Genomic DNA, 23332 nt, shown 5'->3' on the forward strand with positions numbered 1-23332 from the left:
TCATAGTGTGGTTGTATATACGATGTACAGCTAACTAAGTGATGTTCAGTGTCCTATTCTGTCATAGTGGGGTTGTATCTACAGATGTACAGCTAACTAAGTGATGTTCAGTGTCCTATTCTGTCATAGGGTGGTTGTATCTAAAGATGTACAGCTAACTCAAGTGATGTTCAGTGTCCTATCTGTCATAGTGGTGGTTGTATCTACAGATGTACAGCTAACTAAGTGATGTTCAGTGTCTATTCTGTCATAGTGGTGGTTGTATCTACAGATGTACAGCTAACTAAGTGATGTTCAGTGTCCTATTCTGTCATAGTGGTGGTTGTATCTACAGATGTACAGCTAACTAAGTGATGTTCAGTGTCCTATTCTGTCATAGTGGTGGTTGTATCTACAGATGTACAGCTAACTAAGTGATGTTCAGTGTCCTATTCTGTCATAGTGGTGGTTGTATCTACAGATGTACAGCTAACTAAGTGGATGTCAGTGTCCTATTCTGTCATAGTGGTGGTTGTATTACAGATGTACAGCTAACTAAGTGATGTTCAGTGTCCTATCTGTCATAGTGGTGGTTGTATCTACAGATGTACAGCTACTAAGTGATGTTCAGTGTCCTATTCGTCATAGTGGTGGTTGTATCTACAGATGTACAGGCTAACTAAGTGATGTTCAGTGTCCTATTTGTCATAGTGGTGGTTGTATCTACAGATGTACAGCTAACTAAGTGATGTTCAGGTTCCTATTCTGTCATAGTGGTGGTTGTATCTACAGATGACAGCTAACTAGTGATGTTCAGTGTCCTATTCTGTATAGTGGTGGTTGTATCTACAGATGTACAGCTAACTAAGTGATGTTCAGTGTCCTATTCTGTCATAGTGGTGGTTGTATCTACAGATGTACAGCTAACTAAGTGATGTTCAGTGTCCTATTCTGTCATAGTGGTGGTTGTATCTACAGATGCACAGCTAACTAAGTGATGTTCAGTGTCCTATTCTGTCATAGTGGTGGTTGTATCTACAGATGTACAGCTAACTAAGTGATGTTCAGTGTCCTATTCTGTCATAGTGGTGGTTTATCTACAGATGTACAGCTAACTAAGTGATGTTCAGTGTCCTATTCTGTCATAGTGGTGGTTGTTATACAGATGCACAGCTAACTAAGTGATGTCAGTGTCCTATTTGTCATAGTGGTGGTGTGTATCTACAGATGCACAGCTAACTAAGTGATGTCCAGTGTCCTATTCTGTCATAGTGTGGTTGTATCTACAGATGTACAGCTAACTAAGTGATGTGTCAGTGTCCTATTCTGTCATAGTGGTGGTTGTATCTACAGATTACAGCTAACTAAGTGATGTTCGTGTCCTATTCTGTCATAGTGGTGGTTGTATCTACAGATGTACAGCTAACTAAGTGATGTTCAGTGTCCTATTTGTCATAAGTGGTGGTTGTATCTACAGATGTACAGCTAACTAAGTGATGTTCAGTGTCCTATTCTGTCATAGTGGTGGTTTGTATCTACAGATGTACAGCTAATAAGTGATGTTCAGTGTCCTTTCTGTCATAGTGGTGGTTGTAGTACAGTTACTAATGATGTTCAGTGTCCTATTCTGTCATAGTGGTGGTTGTATCTACAGATGTACAGCTAACTAAGTGATGTTCAGTGTCCTATTCTGTCATAGTGGTGGTTGTATCTACAGATGTACAGCTAACTAAGTGATGTTCAGTGTCCTATTCTGTCATAGTGGTGGTTGTATGTACAGTTAACTAAGTGATGTCCAGTGTCCTATTCTGTCATAGTGGTGGTTGTATCTACAGATGTACAGCTAACTAAGTGATGTTCAGTGTCCTATTCTGTCATAGTGGTGGTTGTATCTACAGATGTACAGCTAAACAAGTGATGTCAGTGTCCTATTCTGTCATAGTGGTGGTTGTATCTACAGATGTACAGCTAACTAAGTGATGTTCAGTGTCCTATTCTGTCATGTGGTGGTTGTATCTACAGATGTACAGCTAACTAAGTGATGTTCAGTGTCCTATTCTGTCATAGTGGTGGTTGTATCTACAGATGTACAGCTAACTAAGTGATGTTCAGTGTCCTATTCTTCTATAGTGGTGGTTGTATCTACAGATGTACAGCTAACTAAGTGATGTTCAGTGTCCTATTCTGTCATAGTGGTGGTTGTATCTACAGATGCACAGCTAACTAAGTGAGTCCAGTGTCCTATTCTGTCATTGGTGGTTTATCTACAGATGTACAGCTAACTAAGTGATGTCAGTGTCTATTCTGTCATAGTGGTGGTTGTATATAAGATGTACAGCTAACTAAGTGATGTTCAGTGTCCTATTCTGTCATAGTGGTGGTTGTATCTACAGATGTACAGCTAACTAAGTGATGTTCAGTGTCCTATTCTGTCATAGTGGTGGTTGTATCTACAGAATGTACAGCTAACTAAGTGATGTTCAGGGTCCTATTCTGTCATAGTGGTGGTTGTATCTACAGATGTACAGCTAACTAAGTGATGTTCAGTGTCCTATTCTGTCATAGTGGTGGTTGTATCTACAGATGTACAGCTAACTAAGTGATGTTCAGTGCCTCTTCTGTCATAGTGGTGGTTGTATCACAGATGTTACAGCTAACTAAGTGATGATGTCCAGTGTCCTATTCTTGTCATAGGGTGGTTGTATCTACAGATGTACAGCTAACTAAGTGATGTTCAGTGTCCTATTCTGTCATAGTGGTGGTTGGATATACAGATGTACAGCTAACAAGTGATGTCCAGTGTCCTATTCGTCATAGTGTGGTTGTATCTACAGATGTACAGCTAACTAAGTGATGTCCAGTGTCCTATTCTGTCATAGTGGTGGTTGTATCTACAGATGTACAGCTAACTAAGTGATGTCCAGTGTCCTATTCTGTCATAGTGGTGGTTGTATCTACAGATGTACAGTTAACTAAGTGATGCAAGTGTCCTATCTGTCTAGTGGTGGTTGTATTACAGATGTACAGCTATACTAAGTGATGTTCAGTGTCCTATTCTGTCATAGTGGTGGTTGTATCTACAGATGTACAGCTAACTAAGTGATGTCAGTGTCCTATTCTGTCATAGTGGTGGTTGTATCTACAGATGTACAGCTAACTAAGTGATGTTCAGTGTCCTATTCTGTCATAGTGGTGGTGTATCTACAGATGTACAGTAACTAAGTGATGTCAGTGTCTATTGTCATAGTGGTGGTTGTATCTACAGATGTACAGCAACTAAGTGATGTTCAGTGTCCTATTCTGTCATAGTGGTGGTTGTATCTACGATGTACAGCTAACATAAGTGATGTTCAGTGTTCCTATTCTGTCATAGTGGTGGTTGTATCTAACAGATGCACAGCTAAACTAAGTGATGTGTTCAGTGTCCATTCTGTCAAGTGGTGGTTGTATCTACAGATGTTACAGCTAACTAAGTGATGTTCAGTGTCCTATTCTGTCATAGTGGTGGTTGTATCTACAGATGTACAGCTAACTAAGTGATGTCCAGTGTCCTATTCTGTCATAGTGGTGGTTGTATCTACAGATGTACAGCTAACTAAGTGATGTTCAGTGTCCTATTCTGTCATAGTGGTGGTTGTATCTACAGATGTACAGCTAACTAAGTGATGTTCAGTGTCCTATTCTGTCATAGTGGTGGTTGTATCTACAGATGTACAGCTAACTAAGTGATGTTCAGTGTCCTATTCTGTCATAGTGGTGGTTGTATCTACAGATGTACAGTTACTCTGCCTAGTGAAAGTCTACATCCATTTCAGTCTTCACATTTTGACGCCTTAAAATAAAATGTAAAAAAAAAATAGATTAGTTTGGATTTTCTTTCCTACAGAACTATACAATATATTTTTTTTTTTACAAATATAAAATATAACCCAGGTTTCTAGAAGACTGAAATTGGTTTTCTTAGCTTACACTGTTTCTGAAGAGGGATGGAAGAGGTGGTTTGTTTTGGAAAAATGGCGTATACTCTCAGCCAATCAGCCAGCAGCCACAGGTAATCAGGATGCTCTCATACCTACTTTTCCAACATGAACTTCCTGGCTTTTGGAGAGGAGCGTCAGTGAAACCTGGAGCGTCAGTGAAACCTGGAGCGTCAGTGGAACCTGGAGCGTCAGTGAAACCTGGAGTCGAGGCTACATGATATTAGAAACTCATCCTTCTGTTTATTTACAGCAACATCTGGAATGTGAAAGCTTCTAGGGTCTCCGACTACATCAAAACATCACATTTATTGTTCTGATGCTGCTTCTAGAACATTCTAGAACATTCTCTATAAATGTTCCATCATTTACAAAATTTAAAATGTGATCATTTGACATTAGAGCTGTCAAAAGTTGTAGGATTTTACAATATTATAAATTATATTATTATTATGAAACAAGACCACAAAGAGACTATGACATCAACAGTTAGATTACAAATAGTTCATTACTCTGTGTTCTACTACCCAGGTCTGGTGTTGGAGATCATTCTACACTCTGTGTTCTACTACTCAGGTCTGGTGTTGGAGATCATTCCACACTCTGTGTTCTACTACCCAGGTCTGGTGTTGGAGATCATTAAACACTCTGCTGCTCTCCTGCATGTATTTTCTTGTGTTTTGCCAGAGAGTCTGATCGAATAAAGCTCTTCCCACACTGATCACAGCGATAAGGTTTCTCTCCTGTGTGTTTTCTCTGGTGTCTTTTCAGGTCGCTTGAGGAAGTAAAGCTCATTCCACAGTCGGAGCAGTGGTACGGTTTCTCACCCGTGTGGATTCGTTTGTGTGTAGCCAGGGCTGTCCAGGTGGCAAAACTATCCTCACATACGTCACAGCTGTAAGGCTTTTCTCCGGTGTGTGTTCTCTTGTGTACAGTCAGGTTTCCTGGCAACGCAAAATGTTTCCCACATTGATCGCAGCTATAAGGCTGCTCTCCTGTGTGTGTTCTCTGGTGTACAGTCAGGTGTGCTGACTGAGTGAATCTCTTCCCACATTCATCACAGCAATAAGGCCTCTCTCCTGTGTGTGTTCTCTGGTGAACTATCAGGTTTGTTGCCGCAGCAAAGTTTTTCCCACATTGATCACAGCTATAAGTCCTCTCTGTGTGTAATCGCTGGTGTATAGTCAGTTTGTCTAATCCAGTAAAACTCATCCCACAATCTGAGCAGTTGTATAGTTTCTCTCCGGTGTGGATTCTCTGGTGTGATATCAGTCCACTTGATGTAGTAAAACTCATTCCACAGTCTGAGCAGTGGTATGGTTTCTCTCCAGTGTAGCTTCTCTGGTGTGTGGTCAGAGCAGCTGTGTGAACTAGATTCAGGTTCCTTGCGGCAGCAAAGCTCTTCCCACACTGATCTCCCGTGTGTGTTCTCTGGTGTGATATCAGTCCACCTGAGGTAGTAAAACTCATTCCACAGTCAGAGCAGTGGTAAGGCTTCTCACCCGTGTGTGTTCTCTGGTGAATTGTCAGGTTGCCTGACTGAGCAAAACTCTTCCCACATCGATCACAGCTGAAAGGCTTTTCTCCTGTGTGTGTTCTCCGATGAGATATCATCTGACTTCGTGTAGTAAAACTCCTTGCACAGTCGGAGCAGCTATACGGTTTCTCTCCTGTATGAATTCTCTGGTGTATTTTAAGATCTGATGACGAGGTGAAACTCTTCCCACAGTCAGAGCAGCGGTTAGATTTCTTCCCTGTGGGTCTCTGCTGGTGTTTCTTGAGGTGTTCTGATCTGGAGAGACTCTTCTCTGCCTCGTCAGCATCATGAGGTTGTTGAGGCTCCCCAAAAGATCCACGATAGTCATGTCTCTCTCCTGTGTGAAAAACAAAGTCAGACAGATGGTTAAAGGCCCACAACAGCAGAAATCCACTGTTTATTTGAGGTAAAAGGTGATGCCCAGAGCGTACCCATGAAGTTGTACAATAATTTACTGCTAGCGTCCCACCTGTCCAACATCCAGTGAAATTGCAGAGCGCCAAATTCAAAAACAGAAATACTAATTATAAAACATACAAGTGTTATACATCGGTTTAAAGATTAACTTCTTGTTAATCAAACCGCGGTTTCAGATTTCAAATATATATATTTTTTTAGACCTTATAGCTAGAACCTCATTCAGCAGCTAGCCATCAGAAGCTAACCAGCTAATTAGCTACTAGCTATTTAGTCATTGTTAGCCACTGCTAGCGGCCTTTACCTTTTTAGCTCAGCTTATAAAAATTCATAAAACACACAGTGTTATACATCAGTTTAAAGATTAACTTCTTGTTAATCCAACCACGGTTTCAGAAGATTTCTTTACGGCGAAAGCATACCATGCGATTGTCTGAGAACAGCGCCCAGTAGACAAATCATTACAAACAGTTACCAGCCAAGTAGAGGAGTTACACAAGTCAGAAATAGTGATAAAATTAAATCACTTACCTTTGATGATCTTCATATGGTTGCCTCCCATTTACTCAATAAATGTTTTGTTTTGTTTGTCTTGTTTTCACATTAGTAGTAACATCAATGATTGTAGGCTAGAAATAAGTTATTCATGTTGTTGAAACTCTAAGCAGTGTGCCAGACGACTTTTGGTCTCCGATATAGGCCCCTTTCTGTGTTTGCTAAAATTTCAGCGATGCCCACACAATTTGGTTGCAGAAACTCCTCCCTGCTAATGAAGAAACCACTAGTTATGGATGTAGTATATCTGCTAATGAGGAAACCGCTATTTATGGATGTAGTATATCTGGTAATGAGGAAACCACTAGTTATGGATGTAGTATATCTGGTAATGAGGAAACCACTAGTTATGGATGTAGAATATCTGGTAATGAGGAAACCACTAGTTATGGATGTAGTATATCTGGTAATGAGGAAACCACTAGTTATGGATGTAGTATATCTGGTAATGAGGAAACCACTATTATGGATGTAGTAATCTGGTAATGAGGAAACCACTAGTTAGGATGTAGTATATCTGGTAATGAGGAAACCACTAGTTATGGATGTAGTATATCTGGTAATGAGGAAACCACTAGTTATGGATGTAGTATATCTGGTAATGAGGAAACCACTAGTTATGGATGTAGTATATCTGGTAATGGAGGAAACCACTAGTTATGGATGTAATATCTGCTAATGAGGAAACCACTAGTTATGGATGTAGTATATCTGGTATGAGGAAACCACTAGTTATGGATGTAGTATATCTGGTAATGAGGAAACCACTAGTTATGGATGTAGTATATCTGGTAATGAGGAAACCACTAGTTATGGATGTAGAATATCTGGTAATGAGGAAACCCCTAGTTATGGATGTAGTATATCTGGTAATGAGGAAACCACTAGTTATGGATGTAGTATATCTGGTAATGAGGAAACCACTAGTTATGGATTAGTATATCTGGTAATGAGGAAACCACTAGTATGGATGTAGAATATCTGGTAATGAGGAAACCCCTAGTTATGGATGTAGTATATCTGGTAATGAGGAAACCATAGTTATGGATGTAGTATATCTGGTAATGAGGAAACCACTAGTTATGGATTAGTATATCTGGTAATGAGGAAACCACTAGTTATGGATGTAGTATATCTGGTAATGAGGAAACCACTAGTTATGGAGTAGTATATCTGGTAATGAGGAAACCACTAGTTATGGATGTAGTATATCTGGTATAGAGGAAACCACTAGTTATGGATGTGTATATCTGGTAATGAGGAAACCACTAGTTATGGATGTACTATATCTGGTAATGAGGAAACCACTAGTTATGGATGTAGTATATCTGGTAATGAGGAAACCATAGTATGATGTACTATATCTGCCTGGAACAAAAATGGTGAGCGAAGATTTTAGTTTTTCACAATGTACTCTGAATATTACAGCACAAGATCAGGAGTGCTACTCAAGGAAACTCACATTAAGCTCTGTGTATATTCACTAATTCACCCCCGTGGGGGAAAACTCAGGGCAGTTCTCATAGGCTGACAGCAATAATAGCCTCCATTTACAGGTTGATTATGAGTGCATTTCACATTACTATTGGATTATAACTGTTACGCTCGTTTGAATGTCCTGCTTAATATAATGTTTGTGTTATTGTCGCAAATCAACTGCTTTATACTTAAACACTTCAAACAGTAAAATGCTCTTTGGCTAGCTTTGCTACCAGTCTATGTCAATAAGCGTTAGCATTCTAGCTAACAGCTTTGCTACCAGTCTATGTCAATAAGCGTTAGCATTCTAGCTAACAGCTTTGCTACCAGCCTATGTCAATAAGCGTTAGCATTCTAGCTAACAGCTTTGCTACAGTCTATGTCAATAAGCGTTAGCATTCTAGCTAACAGCTTTGCTACCAGCCCATGTCAATAAGCGTTAGCATTCTAGCTAACAGATTTGCTACCAGCCTATGTCAATAGCGTTAGCATTCTAGCTAACAGATTTGCTACCAGCCTATGTCAATAAGCGTTAGCATTCTAGCTAACAGCTTTGCTACCAGCCTACGTCAATAAGCATTAGCATTCAAGCTAACAGCTTTGCTACCAGCCTATGTCAATAAGCCTATGTCAATAAGCGTTAGCATTCTAGCTAACAGCTTTGCTACCAGCCTATGTCAATAAGCGTTAGCATTCAAGCTAAAAGCTTTGCTACCAGCTATGTCAATAGGCGTTAGGCTGGTAGCAAAGCTGTTAGCTTGAATGCTAACGCATATTGACATAGGCTGGTAGCAAATCTGTTAGCTTGAATGCTAACGCTTATTGACATAGGCTGGTAGCAAAGCTGTTAGCTTGAATGCTATGTCAATAAGCGTTAGCATTCAAGCTAACAGATTTGCTACCAGCCTATGTCAATAGCGTTAGCATTCTAGCTAACAATTTGCTACAGTCTGTCAATAAGCGTTAGCATTCTAGCTAACAGCTTTGCTTCCAGCCTATGTCAATAAGCGTTAGCATTCTAGCTAACAGCTTTGCTACCAGCCTACGTCAATAAGCGTTAGCATTCTAGCTAACAGCTTTGCTACAGCTATGTCAATAAGCCTATGTCAATAAGCGTTAGCATTCTAGCTAACAGCTTTGCTACCAGCCCTGTCAATAAGCGTTAGCATTCTAGCTAAAAGCTTTGCTACCAGCCTATGTCAATAGGCGTTAGGTTGGTAGCAAAGCTGTTAGCTTGAATGCTAACGCCTATTGACATAGCATTCAAGCTAACAGCTTTGCTACCAGCCTATGTCAATAAGCGTTAGCATTCAAGCTAACAGCTTTGCTACCAGCCTATGTCAATAAGCGTTAGTATTCAAGCTAACAGCTTTGCTACCAGGGTTCAATGGTATTCAATAGTCTAATCCATTCTGTCCTACAGGGTTCAATTGTATTCAATAGTCTAATCCATTCTGTCCTACAGGGACCAATGGTATTCAATAGTCTAATCCATTCTGTCCTACAGGGTCCAATGGTATTCAATAGTCTAATCCATTCTGTCCTACAGGGTTCAATGGTATGCAATAGTCTAATCCATTCTGTCCTACAGGTTCAATGGTATTCAATAGTCTACACCATTCTGTCCTACAGGGTTCAATGGTATTCAATAGTCTAATCCATGTCCTACAGGGTTCAATTGTATTCAATAGTCTAATCCATTCTGTCCTACAGGGACCAATGGTATTCAATGTCTACACATTCTGTCCTACAGGGTTCAATTGTATTCAATAGTCTAATCCATTCTGTCCTACAGGGTTCAATGGTATTCAATAGTCTAATCCAGGGGTGTCAAACATACGGCCCGCGGGCCGGAACCGGCCCCCAAGGAGGTTCGATCAGGCCCGCAGGATAATTTGAAAGTGGAAAAAATGCATAAAAGACATGGAATTAATATTTTTAATTCGCTGCAATTCATGGATTATCCGCTAAGGGGCGCACTCTTTCCATCAGAGTAGAGACAAGCGCATCACTGAGACAGACTGAAAACAGCAGACGGTATCAATGCGCCATCTGCTGCTTGTTACGACGTTGTTAATACCTTGGTCTCTACCTCTCCGCTACACCCTCATTAGCCAAAATGTCGTTATCCAAACGGAGAAAAGTAGATAAGGAGTGTAGAATTTTCAAAGAAAAATGGACCACGTCCTATTTATTTACAGAGATGCACGGAAAACCTTCGTGCTTGGTGTGTTTGCAACAAGTTTCGGTATTGAAGGAATATAATATTCGACGCCACTACGAGCTCATCACAGCGAAAAATATGACGGCTTGCAAGGACAATGGAAGAGATAAGATTAACGAATTGCTGGCGGGTCTGAGGAAACAGCAGTCAACTTTCATCAGAGCCGAGAAGTCAGTGAAGCAGCGGCTGCTAAAATTTTGTGCATGTTTGGGACAACCTACTTTGTGAACAAATTTTCTCAGTGATGAATATCAATAAAACAAAAATGCGTTCAAGGCTCACAAACAAGCACTTAAATGACATTCTGAAAGTGACAGCTAGTCAGGACATGGACAACATGGTGTTGATGCACTGTACAGGCCAAAAGATGCCAAGTTTCAGGAACAAATACAAGTCCAGACTAGACTAACACCTTTAAAATGCTGCCTTAGATACTGTTTGCATTGAAAGAATACAGCTCAGTGAAGATGAATCCTTACTGTGGTGATTTAAAAAATGTGCACTTTAATGTTAGTCAGCAGCTTCAAAACAAAAGTTGTGTGATGGAATTCTACTGTTCATACAACTCCATAAATTTTCAGTATGTATTGTATGTGTATGTATGTTTCATGTATGAAGTTTACAGATTTACAGGACAGGCGAACACTTTCTTCATTACACATTTAAAATCACTCTCCTTAGTTTGTAAGGTGTACGCAGGGATTACATTTAGATTTTATATGCGTATGTGTAAGTGGTTTAAAAATTCCTTTCTTTAAAAGTCTCATTTAATCTTAAAGTGCATTACTATATTTTTCAGTACCAATTAAAGTTTTGTGCCTTTGTACAATCAGTGGGATCAGTTGCAATGCATATTTGTGAATGATAAAAGTAAATTGCACATTTGTCTAAGGAAATATGAGGTGTTTCATGAAATGTTTTGTAAAAGGATAGTTCATTAAATTTCAATATTTTCCTAATGTTCTTGTGCTTCTTTACACCAAAACAAAGGAAAGACATGATATTTTGGTTATTTATAGCAGAGTATGGTATAATTTTAATGGTCCGGCCCACTTGACATCTCCCTAGGCCGTATGTGGCCCACGATGCGAAATGAGTTTGACACCCCTGGTCTAATCCATTCTGTCCTACAGGGTTCAATGGTATTCAATAGTCTTATCCATTCTGTCCTACAGGGTTCAATGGTATTCAATAGTCTAATCCATTCTGTCCTACAGGGTTCAATGGTATTCAATAGTCTAATCCATTCTGTCCTACAGGGTTCAATGGTATTCAATAGTCTAATCCATTCTGTTCTACGGGGTTCAAATGTATTCAATAGTCTACACCATTCTGTCCTACAGGGTTCAATGGTATTCAATAGTCTAATCCATTCTGTCCTACAAGGTTCAATGGTATTCAATTGTCTAATCCATTCTGTCCTACAGGGTTCAATGGTATTCAATAGTCTAATCCATTCTGTCCTACAGGGTTCAATGGTATTCAATAGTCTAATCCATTCTGTCCTACAGGGTTCAATGGTATTCAATAGTCTAATCCATTCTGTCCTACAGGGTTCAATGGTATTCAATAGTCTACACCATTCTGTCCTACAGGGTTCAATGGTATTCAATTGTCTAATCCATCAGCAACTGCTTGTAATCCTAGTCTAGTCTCTATATCAGTGTAAACTGCTTGTAATCCTAGTCTCTATATTAGTGTAAACTGCTTGTAATCCTAGTCTCTATATTAGTGTAAACTGCTTGTATTCCTAGTCTAGTCTCTATATTAGTGTAAACTGCTTGTAATCCTAGTCTCGTCTCTATATTAGTGTAAACTGCTTGTAATCCTAGTCTAGTCTCTATATTAGTGTAAACTGCTTGTAATCCTAGTCTCTATATTAGTGTAAACTGCTTGTAATCCTAGTCTCTATATTAGTGTAAACTGCTTGTAATCCTAGTCTCTATATTAGTGTAAACTGCTTGTAATCCTAGTCTCTATATTAGTGTAAACTGCTTGTAATCCTAGTCTCTATATTAGTGTAAACTGCTTGTAATCCTAGTCTCTATATTAGTGTAAACTGCTTGTAATCCTAGTCTCTATATTAGTGTAAACTGCTTGTAATCCTAGTCTAGTCTCTATATTAGTGTAAACTGCTTGTATTCCTAGTCTCTATATTAGTGTAAACTGCTTGTAATCCTAGTCTCTATATTAGTGTAAACTGCTTGTAATCCTAGTCTCTATATTAGTGTAAACTGCTTGTAATCCTAGTCTCTATATTAGTGTAAACTGCTTGTAATCCTAGTCTCTATATTAGTGTAAACTGCTTGTAATCCTAGTCTCTATATTAGTGTAAACTGCTTGTAATCCTAGTCTCTATATTAGTGTAAACTGCTTGTAATCCTAGTCTCTATATTAGTGTAAACTGCTTGTAATCCTAGTCTCTATATTAGTGTAAACTGCTTGTAATCCTAGTCTCTATATTAGTGTAAACTGCTTGTAATCCTAGTCTCTATATTAGTGTAAACTGCTTGTAATCCTAGTCTCTATATTAGTGTAAACTGCTTGTAATCCTAGTCTCTATATTAGTGTAAACTGCTTGTAATCCTAGTCTCTATATTAGTGTAAACTGCTTGTAATCCTAGTCTCTATATTAGTGTAAACTGCTTGTAATCCTAGTCTCTATATTAGTGTAAACTGCTTGTAATCCTAGTCTCTATATTAGTGTAAACTGCTTGTAATCCTAGTCTCTATATTAGTGTAAACTGCTTGTAATCCTAGTCTCTATATTAGTGTAAACTGCTTGTAATCCTAGTCTCTATATTAGTGTAAACTGCTTGTAATCCTAGTCTCTATATTAGTGTAAACTGCTTGTAATCCTAGTCTCTATATTAGTGTAAACTGCTTGTAATCCTAGTCTCTATATTAGTGTAAACTGCTTGTAATCCTAGTCTCTATATTAGTGTAAACTGCTTGTAATCCTAGTCTCTATATTAGTGTAAACTGCTTGTAATCCTAGTCTCTATATTAGTGTAGACTGCTTGTAATCCTAGTCTAGTCTCTATATTAGTGTAAACTGCTTGTAATCCTAGTCTAGTCTCTATATTAGTGTAAACTGCTTGTAATCCTAGTCTCTATATTAGTGTAAACTGCTTGTAATCCTAGTCTCTATATTAGTGTAAACTGCTTGTAATCCTAGTCTCTATATTAGTGTAAACTGCTTGTAATCCTAGTCTCTATATTAGTGTAAACTGCTTGTAATCCTAGTCTCTATATTAGTGTAAACTGCTTGTAATCCTAGTCTCTATATTAGTGTAAACTGCTTGTAATCCTAGTCTCTATATTAGTGTAAACTGCTTGTAATCCTAGTCTCTATATTAGTGTAAACTGCTTGTAATCCTAGTCTCTATATTAGTGTAAACTGCTTGTAATCCTAGTCTCTATATTAGTGTAAACTGCTTGTAATCCTAGTCTCTATATTAGTGTAAACTGCTTGTAATCCTAGTCTCTATATTAGTGTAAACTGCTTGTAATCCTAGTCTCTATATTAGTGTAAACTGCTTGTAATCCTAGTCTCTATATTAGTGTAAACTGCTTGTAATCCTAGTCTCTATATTAGTGTAAACTGCTTGTAATCCTAGTCTCTATATTAGTGTAAACTGCTTGTAATCCTAGTCTCTATATTAGTGTAAACTGCTTGTAATCCTAGTCTCTATATTAGTGTAAACTGCTTGTAATCCTAGTCTCTATATTAGTGTAAACTGCTTGTAATCCTAGTCTCTATATTAGTGTAAACTGCTTGTAATCCTAGTCTCTATATTAGTGTAAACTGCTTGTAATCCTAGTCTCTATATTAGTGTAAACTGCTTGTAATCCTAGTCTCTATATTAGTGTAAACTGCTTGTAATCCTAGTCTCTATATTAGTGTAAACTGCTTGTAATCCTAGTCTCTATATTAGTGTAAACTGCTTGTAATCCTAGTCTCTATATTAGTGTAAACTGCTTGTAATCCTAGTCTCTATATTAGTGTAAACTGCTTGTAATCCTAGTCTCTATATTAGTGTAAACTGCTTGTAATCCTAGTCTCTATATTAGTGTAAACTGCTTGTAATCCTAGTCTCTATATTAGTGTAAACTGCTTGTAATCCTAGTCTATTCTCTATATTAGTGTAAACTGCTTGTAATCCTAGTCTAGTCTCTATATTAGTGTAAACTGCTTGTAATCCTAGTCTCTATATTAGTGTAAACTGCTTGTAATCCTAGTCTCTATATTAGTGTAAACTGCTTGTAATCCTAGTCTCTATGTTAGTGTAAACTGCTTGTAATCCTAGTCTCTATATTAGTGTAAACTGCTTGTAATCCTAGTCTCTATATTAGTGTAAACTGCTTGTAATCCTAGTCTCTATATTAGTGTAAAGAGAAACGTTACCAATAGAAAAGAGAAAATGTATTCTGGGATATTTTCATTTCCTTCCGTTTGTTGACGAAATTCCTAAGTATCTTGAACATAACTAGAATGTTTCTGAGACAGAGGGTTTAATGTGAGAGTCTATATACTCTCTGCTATTTTATAGGACTCTGAGCCACAATCACTCACTATCGGATGTCCGCATAGAACACCGAAAAGGGACCGTCCAAGTTTCCGGGGCTTTGTGGATTTTAGGTACCAAGTGAAACTGTCTGGGTCCTGGGGAATCTGGCCCAGAAAGATGAGCCATTTGTTTGTTCTGTAATATAATCTAGTTCATTAAGTATTACTATTTTCTCTCAGATTAGGTTTTGTGTTTCCAAATGTATTACGTGAGGCAAATGGGGAATAATGTTTGTCTATTGGTCTATTGTCCTCTAGGAGGTACTGTACTTTATCCCTATTAAAACAATCTGTTTATTTTAATTTTATTTATTTTAGAATACTAAAACTCACTAGCTTCTAGAACTCTCGTCTTCCTAAAACTCACTAGCTTCTAGAACTCTCGTCTTTCTAAAACTCACTAGCTTCTAGAACTCTCGTCTTCCTAAAACTCACTAGCTTCTAGAACTCTCGTCTTCCTAAAACTCACTAGCTTCTAGAACTCTCGTCTTCCTAAAACTCACTAGCTTCTAGAACTCTCGTCTTCCTAAAACTCACTAGCTTCTAGAACTCTCGTATTCCTAAAACTCACTAGCTTCTAGAACTCTCGTCTTCCTAAAACTCACTAGCTTCTAGAACTCTCGTCTTCCTATAACTCACTAGCTTCTAGAACTCTCGTCTTCCTAAAACTCACTAGCTTCTAGAACTCTCGTCTTCCTAAAACTCACTAGCTTCTAGAACTCTCGTTTTCCTAAAACTCACTAGCTTCTAGAACTCTCGTTTTCCTAAAACTCACTAGCTTCTAGAACTCTCGTTTTCCTAAAACTCACTAGCTTCTAGAACTCTCGTTTTCCTAAAACTCACTAGCTTCTAGAACTCTCGTCTTCCTAAAACTCACTAGCTTCTAGAACTCTCGTCTTCCTAAAACTCACTAGCTTCTAGAACTCTCGTCTTCCTAAAACTCACTAGCTTCTAGAACTCTCGTCTTCCTAAAACTCACTAGCTTCTAGAACTCTCGTCTTCCTAAAACTCACTAGCTTCTAGAACTCTAGTCCACTTTTTATTTAACTAGGCAAGTCAGTTAAGAACAAATTCTTATTTTCAATGACGGCCTACCGGGGAACGGTGGGTTAACTGCCTTGTTCAGGGGCAGAATGACAGATTTTTAGGGTTCGATCTTGAAACCTTTCTGTTACTGTTGTCCAAGGCTCTAACCACGAGGATACCTGCCGCTTTGTACCTTGTCAGCTCGGCGATTTGAACTTGCAACCTTTCGGTTACTAGTCCAACGCTCTAACCACTAGGCTACCGGCTGGTTACTAGTCCAACGCTCTAACCACTAGGCTACCGGCTGGTTACTAGTCCAACGCTCTAACCACTAGGCTACCGGCTGGTTACTAGTCCAACACTCTAACCACTAGGCTACCGGCTGGTTACTAGTCCAACACTCTAACCACTAGGCTACCGGCTGGTTACTAGTCCAACGCTCTAACCACTAGGCTACCGGCTGGTTACTAGTCCAACGCTCTAACCACTAGGCTACCGGCTGGTTACTAGTCCAACGCTCTAACCACTAGGCTACCTGCCGGTTACTAGTCCAACGCTCTAACCACTAGGCTACCTGCTGGTTACTAGTCAAACGCTCTAACCACCAGGCTACCGGCCGGTTACTAGTCCAACGCTCTAACCACTAGGCTACCTGTCGGTTACTAGTCCAACGCTCTAACCACTAGGCTACCTGCCGGTTACTAGTCCAACGCTCTAACCACTAGGCTACCGGCCGGTTACTAGTGTAGGAGTACATGAGATACATATATACGTATAGGACAGCACATAGATGTATAAGCTAGCTGAACATTAAAAATAGACTACATGAAGAGAAGAGACACATAGTCTGCTGATTCTACTAAAGATACACCTGCCAGAGAAATATGTGCTTAGGGCACTTAGACCCATTAGACACATAGTCTGCTGATTCCATTAAGTGCATACTGACCAGACACATAGGCGCCTAAGGCAACTGGACACTAATGATAGCAATTCCAATAAGGACACACCAGAGAACATGCTGGGGCACTGAGTTAAATACAGGGTTGAGTCATAGGCCTATAGGATAGATGGACATATATTATTTTTAAGACAAGCACGGGTCTGGCCACTATTATAATTTAACTGAAAGCAGATAATGGGCGTTAGTAGGCGTGAACAAGCAGGAAGCCTGAACTAAAAAGATAATGATGGCAGGAAGAATTAGGAAAGGTAGCTTATTTGCATATGGGGTGGACCGATATGCTATTTGTGTATAAATGTTGGAGCCGGGGCTGGGAAGCAGTGTGTGTTCCGCGGGATATTCCAGCTGGCTATACAATTGTATTAAAAAGCATGTTTGATTTCACAAGTTCTTGTAAGAGTTATATTTGAATTGATTTTCCACGACACTAGTCCAACGCTCTAACCGCTAGGCTACCTGCCGGTTACTAGTCCAACGCTCTAACCACTAGGCTACCGGCCGGTTACTAGTCCAAGGCTCTAACCACTAGGCTACCGGCCGGTTACTAGTTTAACGCTCTAACCACTAGGCTACCGGCCGGTTACTAGTCCAACGCTCTAACCACTAGGCTACCGGCCGGTTACTAGTCCAACGCTCTAACCACTAGGCTACCGGCCGGTTACTAGTCCAACGCTCTAACCACTAGGCTACCGGCCGGTTACTAGTCCAAGGCTCTAACCACTAGGCTACCGGCCGGTTACTAGTCCAAGGCTCTAACCACTAGGCTACCGGCCGGTTACTAGTCCAAGGCTCTAACCACTAGGCTACCGGCCGGTTACTAGTTCAAGGCTCTAACCACTAGGCTACCGGCTGGTTACTAGTCCAACGCTCTAACCACTAGGCTACCGGCTGGTTACTAGTCCAACGCTCTAACCACTAGGCTACCGGCTGGTTACTAGTCCAACGCTCTAACCACTAGGCTACCGGCTGGTTACTAGTCCAACGCTCTAACCACTAGGCTACCGGCTGGTTACTAGTCCAAGGCTCTAACCACTAGGCTACCGGCTGGTTACTAGTCCAAGGCTCTAACCACTAGGCTACCGGCTGGTTACTAGTTCAAGGCTCTAACCACTAGGCTACCGGCTGGTTACTAGTCCAACGCTCTAACCACTAGGCTACCGGCTGGTTACTAGTCCAACACTCTAACCACTAGGCTACCGGCTGGTTACTAGTCCAACACTCTAACCACTAGGCTACCGGCTGGTTACTAGTCCATTTTTACCTTGTCAGCTCGGGGATTCGATCTTGCAACCTTTCTGTTACTAGTCCAAGGCTCTAACCACCAGGCTACCTGCCGCCTCTACACTCTAACCACCAGGCTACCTGCCGCCTCTACACTCTAACCACCAGGCTACCTGCCGCCTCTACACTCTAACCACCAGGCTACCTGCCGCCTCTACACTCTAACCACCAGGCTACCTGCCGCCTCTACACTCTAACCACCAGGCTACCTGCCGCCTCTACACTCTAACCACCAGGCTACCTGCCGCCTCTACACTCTAACCACCAGGCTACCTGCCGCCTCTACACTCTAACCACCAGGCTACCTGCCGCCTCTACACTCTAACCACCAGGCTACCTGCCGCCTCTACACTCTAACCACCAGGCTACCTGCCGCCTCTACACTCTAACCACCAGGCTACCTGCCGCCTCTACACTCTAACCACCAGGCTACCTGCCGCCTCTACACTCTAACCACCAGGCTACCTGCCGCCTCTACACTCTAACCACCAGGCTACCTGCCGCCTCTACACTCTAACCACCAGGCTACCTGCCGCCTCTACACTCTAACCACCAGGCTACCTGCCGCCTCTACACTCTAACCACCAGGCTACCTGCCGCCTCTACACTCTAACCACCAGGATACCTGCCGCCTCTACACTCTAACCACCAGGATACCTGCCGCCTCTACACTCTAACCACCAGGCTACCTGCCGCCTCTACACTCTAACCACCAGGCTACCTGCCGCCTCTACACTCTAACCACCAGGCTACCTGCCGCCTCTACACTCTAACCACCAGGCTACCTGCCGCCTCTACACTCTAACCACCAGGCTACCTGCCTCCTCTACACTCTAACCACCAGGCTACCTGCCGCCTCTACACTCTAACCACCAGGCTACCTGCCGCCTCTACACTCTAACCACCAGGCTACCTGCCGCCTCTACACTCTAACCACCAGGCTACCTGCCGCCTCTACACTCTAACCACTAGGCTACCTGCCGCCTCTACACTCTAACCACTAGGCTACCTGCCGCCTCTACACTCTAACCACTAGGCTACCTGCCGCCTCTACACTCTAACCACTAGGCTACCTGCCGCCTCTACACTCTAACCACTAGGCTACCTGCCGCCTCTACACTCTAACCACTAGGCTACCTGCCGCCTCTACACTCTAACCACCAGGCTACCTGCCGCCTCTACACTCTAACCACCAGGCTACCTGCCGCCTCTACACTCTAACCACCAGGCTACCTGCCGCCTCTACACTCTAACCACCAGGCTACCTGCCGCCTCTACACTCTAACCACCAGGCTACCTGCCGCCTCTACACTCTAACCACTAGGATACCTGCCGCCTCTACACTCTAACCACTAGGATACCTGCCGCCTCTACACTCTAACCACTAGGATACCTGCCGCTCCAAATGGCTTGATAACAATATTCATAACAATAATCTGATTACTGCAATTGCTGAATTGTAAGATTAGATTTGCCCTTGCTTCGTCTCGGTCTAAATTGGGAAAAATGTCAAATCCTCCTGTATCAGAGTCTGTTTCTGGTTTATGAAACCGATTCAAATTGAGGGTTCCCAAGTTGATGGGTAAATGGTGTGAAAGGAACAATCAGTCTCATCATTAAAAGTGATCTAATAATTTTAGTCTCCTACGGTACCGCCTGTAAATCCCTAGTCTCCTACGGTACCACCTGTAAATCCCTAGTCTCCTACGGTACCACCTGTAAATCCCTAGTCTCCTACGGTACCGCCTGTAAATCCCTAGTCTCCTACGGTACCGCCTGTAAATCCCTAGTCTCCTACGGTACCGCCTGTAAATCCCTAGTCTCCTACGGTACCGCCTGTAAATCCCTAGTCTCCTACGGTACCGCCTGTAAATCCCTAGTCTCCTACGGTACCGCCTGTAAATCCCTAGTCTCCTACGGTACCGCCTGTAAATCCCTAGTCTCCTACGGTACCGCCTGTAAATCCCTAGTCTCCTACGGTACCGCCTGTAAATCCCTAGTCTCCTACGGTACCGCCTGTAAATCCCTAGTCTCCTACGGTACCGCCTGTAAATCCCTAGTCTCCTACGGTACCGCCTGTAAATCCCTAGTCTCCTACGGTACCGCCTGTAAATCCCTAGTCTCCTACGGTACCGCCTGTAAATCCCTAGTCTCCTACGGTACCGCCTGTAAATCCCTAGTCTCCTACGGTACCGCCTGTAAATCCCTAGTCTCCTACGGTACCGCCTGTAAATCCCTAGTCTCCTACGGTACCGCCTGTAAATCCCTAGTCTCCTACGGTACCGCCTGTAAATCCCTAGTCTCCTACGGTACCGCCTGTAAATCCCTAGTCTCCTACGGTACCGCCTGTAAATCCCTAGTCTCCTACGGTACCGCCTGTAAATCCCTAGTCTCCTACGGTACCGCCTGTAAATCCCTAGTCTCCTACGGTACCGCCTGTAAATCCCTAGTCTCCTACGGTACCGCCTGTAAATCCCTAGTCTCCTACGGTACCGCCTGTAAATCCCTAGTCTCCTACGGTACCGCCTGTAAATCCCTAGTCTCCTACGGTACCGCCTGTAAATCCCTAGTCTCCTACGGTACCACCTGTAAATCCCTAACGAAGATCCAACGCGGTCAATCGGTCTGGGTATCTAACGGTTAGACCCCTTTCTACAACCTACTTTTTGGGCTTGGTTAAGCCTATAGGAGAAAGGTTTGTGATGTTTGAATGCTGGGGAGCTGCCAAGGAGCAGCTCCTCCCCACCTACATGTTTAATTGGTCCAACCAGAACTCCCAAAAATTGCAACCGCTGCCCCCCCCCCCCCCCCCCCGTGTCCAATAGAAAGGGGGTCCTTTGGTTCAACCTGGAATCAGAGCTTGTTAAGGTCAAGTAAGAATTGAAATGTCTCTTCTATGGTATTGTTTAGTTGTTGTAATAGAGCCTGGTGATCCTTTGTTAATATCAGAGAGGTTGATGAGTAATACTATGGTATTGTTTAGTTGTTGTAATACAGTCTGGTGATCCTTTGTTAATATCAGAGAGGTTGATGAGTAATACTATGGTATTGTTTAGTTGTTGTAATACAGTCTGGTGATCCTTTGTTAATATCAGAGAGGTTGATGAGTAATACTATGGTATTGTTTAGTTGTTGTAATACAGTCTGGTGATCCTTTGTTAATATCAGAGAGGTTGATGAGTAATACTATAATATTGTTTAGTTGTAATACAAACACCTCTGCATTTGGGAAAACAACTTCAAAATGTGTTCAACAGTTGCTGCAGTTGCTTCCATCGATGTGGTTGACGTTTGTTCAATTCAGACATTTGTTAAGTCCTAAGGCTAATATCACTTTCTCCGGTCATAGGATTTGGTTGAAGTTTCATCAACCCCCCCACCCCTGAGATTATAAAAACTGGCTCCTGAAAAAACGATCTTCCTGCATCCTAGAATCTGAGAAATATGGAATACGAGATACATTGGAATCTCCCACTATAACAAATAGGCTTTTATATTCTTATTTCCCACTCTTTCTCATTGTGTGTGTGTGTCTTTGTGGTGTGTAAATTATTTTATAACTGCCGGGTGAAAAATGACCCTAAGACAATCTTTGTATCCTGGTGGTGTACAGCTTTCATGGAAATATGAACAAAGGCGACGTTTCACTGTTTCTAATGTTGGGGTCATTCTAGGAAAAGTAATCAAATCATTTAGGGGGTTTTCTCTGTTGTTAAACATAGTGGAGGATCATTTTTTTCCCTTAAGACAACACATGGGGTAAGACAGTACTTACCGGTGTTAATCAGATTTCCTGTCTCCTCTTCCAATATGACAGTAATCTCCCCCTCTGTCGCCTTCTTCACTGCAAAAACTGCATCCTCCTCTTTCTCTTCCTCTTCTTCTTTTACTGTAACATCTTCCTCCTCTTTCACTCTGAACGCGTCTTCCTCCTCTTTCACCGTAACGTCTTTCTCTTCTTCTTTCACTGTAACAGCCTCATCCTCTACTTTTGTTACTGTCACATCCTCTTCTTCCTTCTCCTCTTTCACGACAACGTTCAGCCACAGACCCTCTTTCTCCGTCCAGCAGATCTCCTCTTCTTCAACAGGAGACGAGTAGCTTGGTGAACTCATGGTCGGGGATGTTAGCTAACAGTTAGCTAGCTAGGCTAATGCTAACTTAACAAGACAGCTAGCTGAACGTAAATAGGAAATTAAATGGGATAATTAGCTAAACGACAGAAATGTGTTCAAAACACAGTGGCTCATATATCAGAAAGCGTCTAAAGAGCTTGAACGTTTCCGCTATGTCGGCTAGCAAGCTACCGAGATGGCTGACAAGCTGTTGTTGCTTTTCTTCTTTGAGTTTTTATCGGCGGATCGCAACCGACCGAGAGGTGTAAACACCGCCCCCTACTGTACTGGAGTGTGAGGCCGCTAATGACCAATCAATACCACTATATTCTTCTCTTATCTAAACCTGCATTTCTAACTAAATAAAATAATTCCCTACAAACTAAACTACAACATATTACTAGTCTTCCTGGTTGCACCTCCTCTATCCACTACTAAACTGATGCGGTCCCAACATATTACTAGTCTTCCTGGTTGCACCTCCTCTATCCACTACTAAACTGATGCAGTCCCAACATATTACTAGTCTTCCTTGTTGTACCTCCTCTATCCACTACTAAACTGATGCGGTCCCAACATATTACTAGTCTTCCTGGTTGCACCTCCTCTATCCACTACTAAACTGATGCAGTCCCAACATATTACTAGTCTTCCTGGTTGCACCTCCTCTATCCACTACTAAACTGATGCAGTCCCAACATATTACTAGTCTTCCTGGTTGCACCTCCTCTATCCACTACTAAACTGATGCAGTCCCAACATATTACTAGTCTTCCTGGTTGCACCTCCTCTATCCACTACTAAACTGATGCAGTCCCTACATATTACTAGTCTTCCTGGTTGCACCTCCTCTATCCACTACTAAACTGATGCGGTCCCAACATATTACTAGTCTTCCTGGTTGCACCTCCTCTATCCACTACTAAACTGATGCGGTCCCAACATATTACTAGTCTTCCTGGTTGCACCTCCTCTATCCACTACTAAACTGATGCAGTCCCAACATATCACTAGTCTTCCTGGTTGCACCTCCTCTATCCACTACTAAACTGATGCGGTCCCAACATATTACTAGTCTTCCTGGTTGCACCTCCTCTATCCACTACTAAACTGATGCGGTCCCAACATATTACTAGTCTTCCTGGTTGCACCTCCTCTATCCACTACTAAACTGATGCGGTCCCTACATATTACTAGTCTTCCTGGTT

The sequence above is a fragment of the Salvelinus namaycush genome, unplaced genomic scaffold, assembly GCF_016432855.1.
Source record: "Salvelinus namaycush isolate Seneca unplaced genomic scaffold, SaNama_1.0 Scaffold45, whole genome shotgun sequence".
NCBI lineage: Eukaryota > Metazoa > Chordata > Actinopteri > Salmoniformes > Salmonidae > Salvelinus > Salvelinus namaycush.